Below are 6,000 nucleotides of genomic sequence, written 5' to 3'. Positions count from 1 at the left end.
TAAGGTTTTAAGTAAGAAAGAAATTGAGTTTTGAATAAAAATGACCATAGAGGAAAATCCAGATTTGGCCGCCGAACCTCATGTTCGGCCGCCGAACTTGGTGGAGTTTTGGAGTCACCTTTGGCTTCCGAAGGTGGTCTGGTCAGCCACCTATAAAAGGCTCTATGGCCGAAAATGGGCGAGCTTTCTCCCCTATTTTCGGTCAACGGTGAGTCTATGCCCTTCGCTTTCTCTCTTGGATTTCTATTGCTTCTCTCTCCTTAACTCTGTAAGTGAATCCTTGCTTTGTAAATTTGAATATTTACTTTATCACTTTGATTCCTTTGATTTTTTTTTCTATTTCTTAAATTTAGAAGTTATATTTGATTTTTTTTATATAAATGTGTTGAAAGAGTGTGATTCTAAGAATTGTGTGAAATTAGGAATTTTGAGAAGTTAATGACTGCATTGTAATGGGTGATGAGGTTGTTTCTAACATGTAGCTTTAGGATTATGATTTCTGCAGAAACAGCTCTTACATTTGCAATATAAGCCACTATCAGTATGTACATATATAGAGCTGTTGTAAATGTGTCTTCGAAATTTCAAACTTTGCTGAACTTTCTAATACATCTGGCTTCGTGATTACTCTTATGCTATGTTTTAGAAAACATAGGAAGGAAAATGGGAGGAATGATTCAAAAAGGTTATTCTCTTTTCTTTTATTTGGATTGAAAAGAAAATGAAAGGAAGAAATTAAGGGGGAATTTGTTTTATGATGGTGAAATTATAATTTTATCCCTTATGTAATAAAAGATGGTGTTATAAGGCTAAACCAGTAAGGCATTGGACTTTACACCAATTTGTTCTAAATTTTGTGGACCCTACGCACAAACTTCCTCCCAGTTTTCTTTACTGACTTCCCTCTCTCCCAAACAAGGTGAAATAGATTATTTTCAAAAAAAATTTTCCTTTTTCTTCCTCCCATTTTCCTTATTTTCCCATAGTGGAAAGCATTCTATGGTTACCAAAGACTAAACTGAGCTGATCTGGTTTGTTTTTCGATCATTTTGGTACTGTTTAGATTAAGTTTGTAGAGAAGTATTGTGACTAGTTTGAGTTCAGTTTATTAACCAGAAAAAAGAAGGAACCAATTGAAACTTGGGCCTCTTATATAGTCAACCTTTAAAGGCCTGTCCAATTCTTATAGCATGGCGCTGGGTATATTTTAAGAAATCTTTTTCCCTAATCACAAAGCCACTCACACTTTCTTTTCATCTTATCTATTTCTTGCCTATGCTTCCCATACCCATAGTCAATGGCTTGTCCATTGTCAAACCCAAACCCATGGTTCCATCTTCTGCTTATAGTCAAGTTCCTTTGTCCCTTGTCTATCAAGGCCATTTATTATATCCCTTTTACTTTTTCTTGCAAACGAAACTAAATCCCCTTTATCATCATCATTATAATCATTATCTTCTTCTTCTTCTCCTTCTTAATAATGGTAGAATCAGCGAATGAGTCCTAGATAAATGGCATCACAAGTTGAGACAATTTCGCTGCTATCGTGTTCTTCATCTTCATGGGCTGCAATGAACCAGCTAATATATTCAGATTTTTTATTTCTGTTCTGCTTCAACTGATAATGGAAGAACAGCAAATGGGCCTTTGATTTATGTTTGGACTTTTTTTTTGAGATAGATTTGTGCTTGGATGTTGAAATAGATTTATGCATTGTGTTTGGTGTTATTTCAAGTTTTGTGATGTTGAGATTAAATGTGATATTATTAATATTAATCGACTTTGATATTGTAAGTCTTTTGTTTATAATTCTGGATTGATTGAATTTAATCTTTAATGTTGGATTGAATTTAAGCTTATCAATTGCTTATTTTGAGGAAACCTTCTTTGTAACTAGAGAATGGTTGGAACAAATTAGTTTTGAACTGAACTGAAATTCAATTTGGTTTAGTTGTTATTTCAGTTTTGTTTAGTCTATTAAATTAGTAGTTTGAGTTTTGGTTTTTTGATTTAGAAAGAATAGGATCAATCAATTGCAGCCCCTACTTTCTCAAACATAGCCTTCAAAAGGGGGGGGGGAGGGAGAGAGATGGGAGGAAAGGGGTGGGGTTTGCTTTTCAGAATCACTGTGGAATTGCGTTTCAACAAATTTTTTCAAAATCATTTAATCATCACCAACTTCCATGTTGCTGAAACTCCAGTAGATTATTAGTGTTCTCTTTTCCATATGGTAGCTTTCAATCATAACTATCTTAGTGATCATTCCTAGACATGTCATACCATTCTATGATGAGTGTTCATCTCGTTATCCATCTCACTGTTAAGGGGTGTGTACTGTTCTTGAGGGTTCCAAACCGAAACCATATGAAAACATTGATATTATACCGAATTGAACTTATTTTACTGTTTTTGTTTGGTTGTGGTTTGTGACCAGGAATCGAACTGAAACTATTCTTGAACCATACTAGAATTGAAACGATAGCCAATTTTATACATATGTTTTTTTTATAATTTGTTAGGTATATTATATACTTTTGTATGTAATTATATATATATTTATATGCATTAATATTATGATATGCGTAATTGTATATATTATGTATATTATAATTATGGATAATTTACAAATTTGTATTCTCTTTTATTCTCTTTTAGATTTTTATAATCTGTATGTTTGATTGCTATAGTGTTACTTTGGATAAATCTTGGCCAACGGTAATGATCACTGATCAAACTATGGTGACAGGCCAGCACATAACTTCTTTTTTTTGTTTTTTTAAAGGTTTTTTTAATTATATATATAAAAAAATTCTAGATGAAGAAAGAGAAGGGGGTTGTTTTTAGTAGAGATTCCTTGTGGTTGCTTGTGGAAGTTTGCTTGGAAAGAAAGTGACTGGGTTAGGTTATTGAAGAGAGAAGTGGAAAACAATGAAAGTGAAAGCCCCACATAACTGTCCATAGGCCGATATCTTTCTCGCACTTTTACATTAATCAAAGTTCTTTTTTTTTTAAATTCTCTTTATTTTTTATAGTTATAATAAATTTAAAAAAAACCGTCCTAACTAATTTTTAAAAAAATAAGGATGATATAAGTTAATATAGTTAGTTGTGTGGATGCTATTTTATTTGCTATTTGTACAAAAGCATTGAGTTTAGTTGATTATAAAAGGTTCAAAAGGACCATGCTTATTGAATACTCAAGTCTTAATGTGGCTATGGCTGATTGGCAGTCACAAAGAAGCTTTCCTGAAAGCAATTTTAACATAAAAGGAAATATTTCATATGCATTTTGGGTGAATTGACTGCACCATTCCATGTGTTTGTCTTGTAAAAGAGGCAACATTTTGCTTGCACCTGTCCCTATACAGTCCACTCATGTGCAAATACAGCATACATACACGTTGCTTGCAAGTTAAACACTTAAAAAAGATAATTTTCTTTTTGGTCATTTTCTACTTAGGACAATAAGCACAAGTTGCAAGCAATTAATTTTTCAAAATACACGGACAATTTTAATAGGCCAAAAGGAAAATGAAGGAAAAGGCTAGAGAAGCACATTCAATTTAAGTGAAAAGATCACAAGCCATGTATATGGTGTCAATTAGCATTGTTTAAATATGCCAAGTGATATCATTCAGCATATGCATGTTTTTTTTTCTTCGTCTAGATCTAAAATCCATTATTGATGGATTAAGTTTTTCATTCTTTTAAGCAAATTCTTTTAATCATATATTGGAGGCTAATATGGTATGTCTCAGTGCTTACAAGTAAGTGCTATCACAAAGACACTTGGAACATCATTAAAGCTACCTTGACAAATCTGAGGTATGATTTCTGTTAATGTTAGTGTTTTATGTGATTTTAATATTGATATTTTACTTTAAAATATATATCTTGTATAGGAAAATATATATCTCGTAATTTGGAAAAATTCATGATAATACTAAATATCTTTTTTTTTTGCTGTTATTTTTAAATTTTATCTTACACTTGGAAGTTTGATCATAAGCTAGCTGCATTTCTGGTTCTGCAGCCTTCATGTTGAATCAAGTTTGTCCTTTCCATGCAATTATGCAGAAATCAATAGTGTAATTTTGCTTATTCTACTTAATTGATATCATACTTCATTATATTAGTATTATCATATCTCTTATAATTTTTATTCTGCAGGTTTTGAAAACTCATGTATCGTTGGATATGCTTGGTCGGATATTTAATGGTTCTGGCAAAACCCATTGATAATGGTCCTCCAATTTTGCCTGAGGCTTATCTAGACATTTCTGGTGAGATATAGGTGAATGATGAATATTTCTTTTTTATTTTCGGTCTTGATTAAAACCCTTTGGTTGTCATCCTCAGGAAGCTCCATCAACCCCAGTGAAAATCTCCTTTCTCTTGACTGCTATGTAACTATTTCTTTATCAATATATCGTTCATCAAAAGTGGCACTTACATTAACCAAAAATAAAAAAAAATGGCACTTAAAATCTGATTATTTGATTATTTCTTTATGGACTATTAATATGATTATTTGATTATTTCACCATCGTTTTTTTTTTGTTAGAGCCCTATCACATCTATTTTCTATCAATGGAATAGTAGTGAAAAGGCACTTGTAATGTGGGAGGAGCTGTAAAGGCACAAAGGTTTGAGATAAACTGCCAACAACTTTTAAATTATATAGAAGTAATTGCGCTTCATTTCGTGTGGCCTTCTTGTTCTGCCATGCCTTGTGCTGGTTTAAATGCCTTACTTCTATGTAATTGCTGTGATTATAATGTTGTCTACCTTTTAGCATTATGAACAAAAGGACTGTGATGAAACTTTAGTAATGCGTCATATGATTGTAGAGTAAATGGTGGAAAGCAGAAATGCATTTGTTTTCAACCCCCTCTTTGTCGTCTCCGGCTAGCCCTTTATTTTCTTCTTGTCTGCTGTCTGTAATAAAATGAGTAATTCCAACTTCATATTTACTTTTATTGTTATCTTTTTAAATTAAGTTGTAGCCTTTAATATTTGGATAATGACTATGAATATCTTTCCTGGAAATGACTATTTTATGGGCTTTTTTATATTTTATCTCATGCGTCTTTTTCTAGTCTTATTTAAATAATAAGGAAAATTTTGGAAAAATATGGTAACAGCATCTGGTACACTCACCATCTTACTGTGATTCGTGTTGGCTAGCTTGGTTGTGCTTCCTGTTCCATAAATAAAGTGATTTAGCTGTTCAGCATTATATCTTTGGATCCAATGATGTATTAGTATGTGGAGTTTGAGGTGTCTTACCATATTGCATTTTGATTCTTGTTTTACGATACTACTTTTATTATTAGTAGTAGTAGTATTATTAATTTTTCATTATCTTCTTTTATATTCAAATATATTTTAATATTTTGGGTAGAACCTTATGCCATTTGCAATCATGGGTGGCATGTAACAAGTTTCAGGACTTCTCAACTGATGTGATATGGTTTGTGCCCTTATGCTGCTATATTAGAATCGTAGTAGCATATAGTAGAAACTGGTATACCCAAGTGGAGGTGTCGAAAATGTTAGCTGATATTATATTTTATTTATTTGTGACAGGTGATTTGCATCTGGAGAATGTATACTATTCATAAATGAAAGATGCTGGTTTCTTTGATGCTGATTGGGAGTGATGCAGTGATATTCTGGTCGGATGACTCTGTATATTAAAGTAACTTCCAGATGGCAAAAATTTCTGTGCTTGAAGAGATGCTTGTTTGTTGCTTGCTGGACTCGTTCTTTTACAATAGATGTAGTGTGCCTCTGGCACTTGGAACGCTTTGTTGTGTACCAATTAGGAACTGGTTAGACCGCATTAAAAAATATAACTCTGTATAATACAGAATAAGGGAAGCATAAAGGTATATTTTATGATATAAATTTGATACTATTTGGATCCATTATGTATTTTGAGATATTTTAAATTTCTTAGTGTTGAATTATAATAATGTTTTGAACTATTAGATTGCA

At 32.2% G+C, this 6,000-nt stretch overlaps 1 long non-coding RNA gene across 4 annotated transcripts; it reads left to right on the top strand.

The window, feature by feature from the left end:
- Nucleotides 1-220: 220 nt before the first annotated feature.
- On the top strand, nucleotides 221-5,930 carry LOC110616924. 4 transcript variants are annotated; one of them, XR_006350936.1, is made up of 5 exons: nucleotides 221-268; nucleotides 3,759-3,825; nucleotides 4,034-4,088; nucleotides 4,171-4,646; nucleotides 5,590-5,930. It is a non-coding gene; the product is annotated as an uncharacterized LOC110616924 (long non-coding RNA). The 4 variants fall into 4 exon arrangements; XR_006350934.1 differs by lacking the exon at nucleotides 221-268 and having other exon boundaries at nucleotides 2,896-3,825; nucleotides 4,171-4,283; nucleotides 4,360-4,646; XR_006350933.1 differs by lacking the exon at nucleotides 221-268 and having other exon boundaries at nucleotides 2,895-3,825.
- The last annotated feature ends 70 nt before the right edge of the window (nucleotides 5,931-6,000 follow it).

Source organism: Manihot esculenta, chromosome 6 (genome assembly GCF_001659605.2).
Source record: "Manihot esculenta cultivar AM560-2 chromosome 6, M.esculenta_v8, whole genome shotgun sequence".
Classification (NCBI taxonomy): domain Eukaryota; kingdom Viridiplantae; phylum Streptophyta; class Magnoliopsida; order Malpighiales; family Euphorbiaceae; genus Manihot; species Manihot esculenta.
Note: the sequence above shows the minus strand (reverse complement) of the source record. Positions and strands in the feature narration are given on the sequence as shown.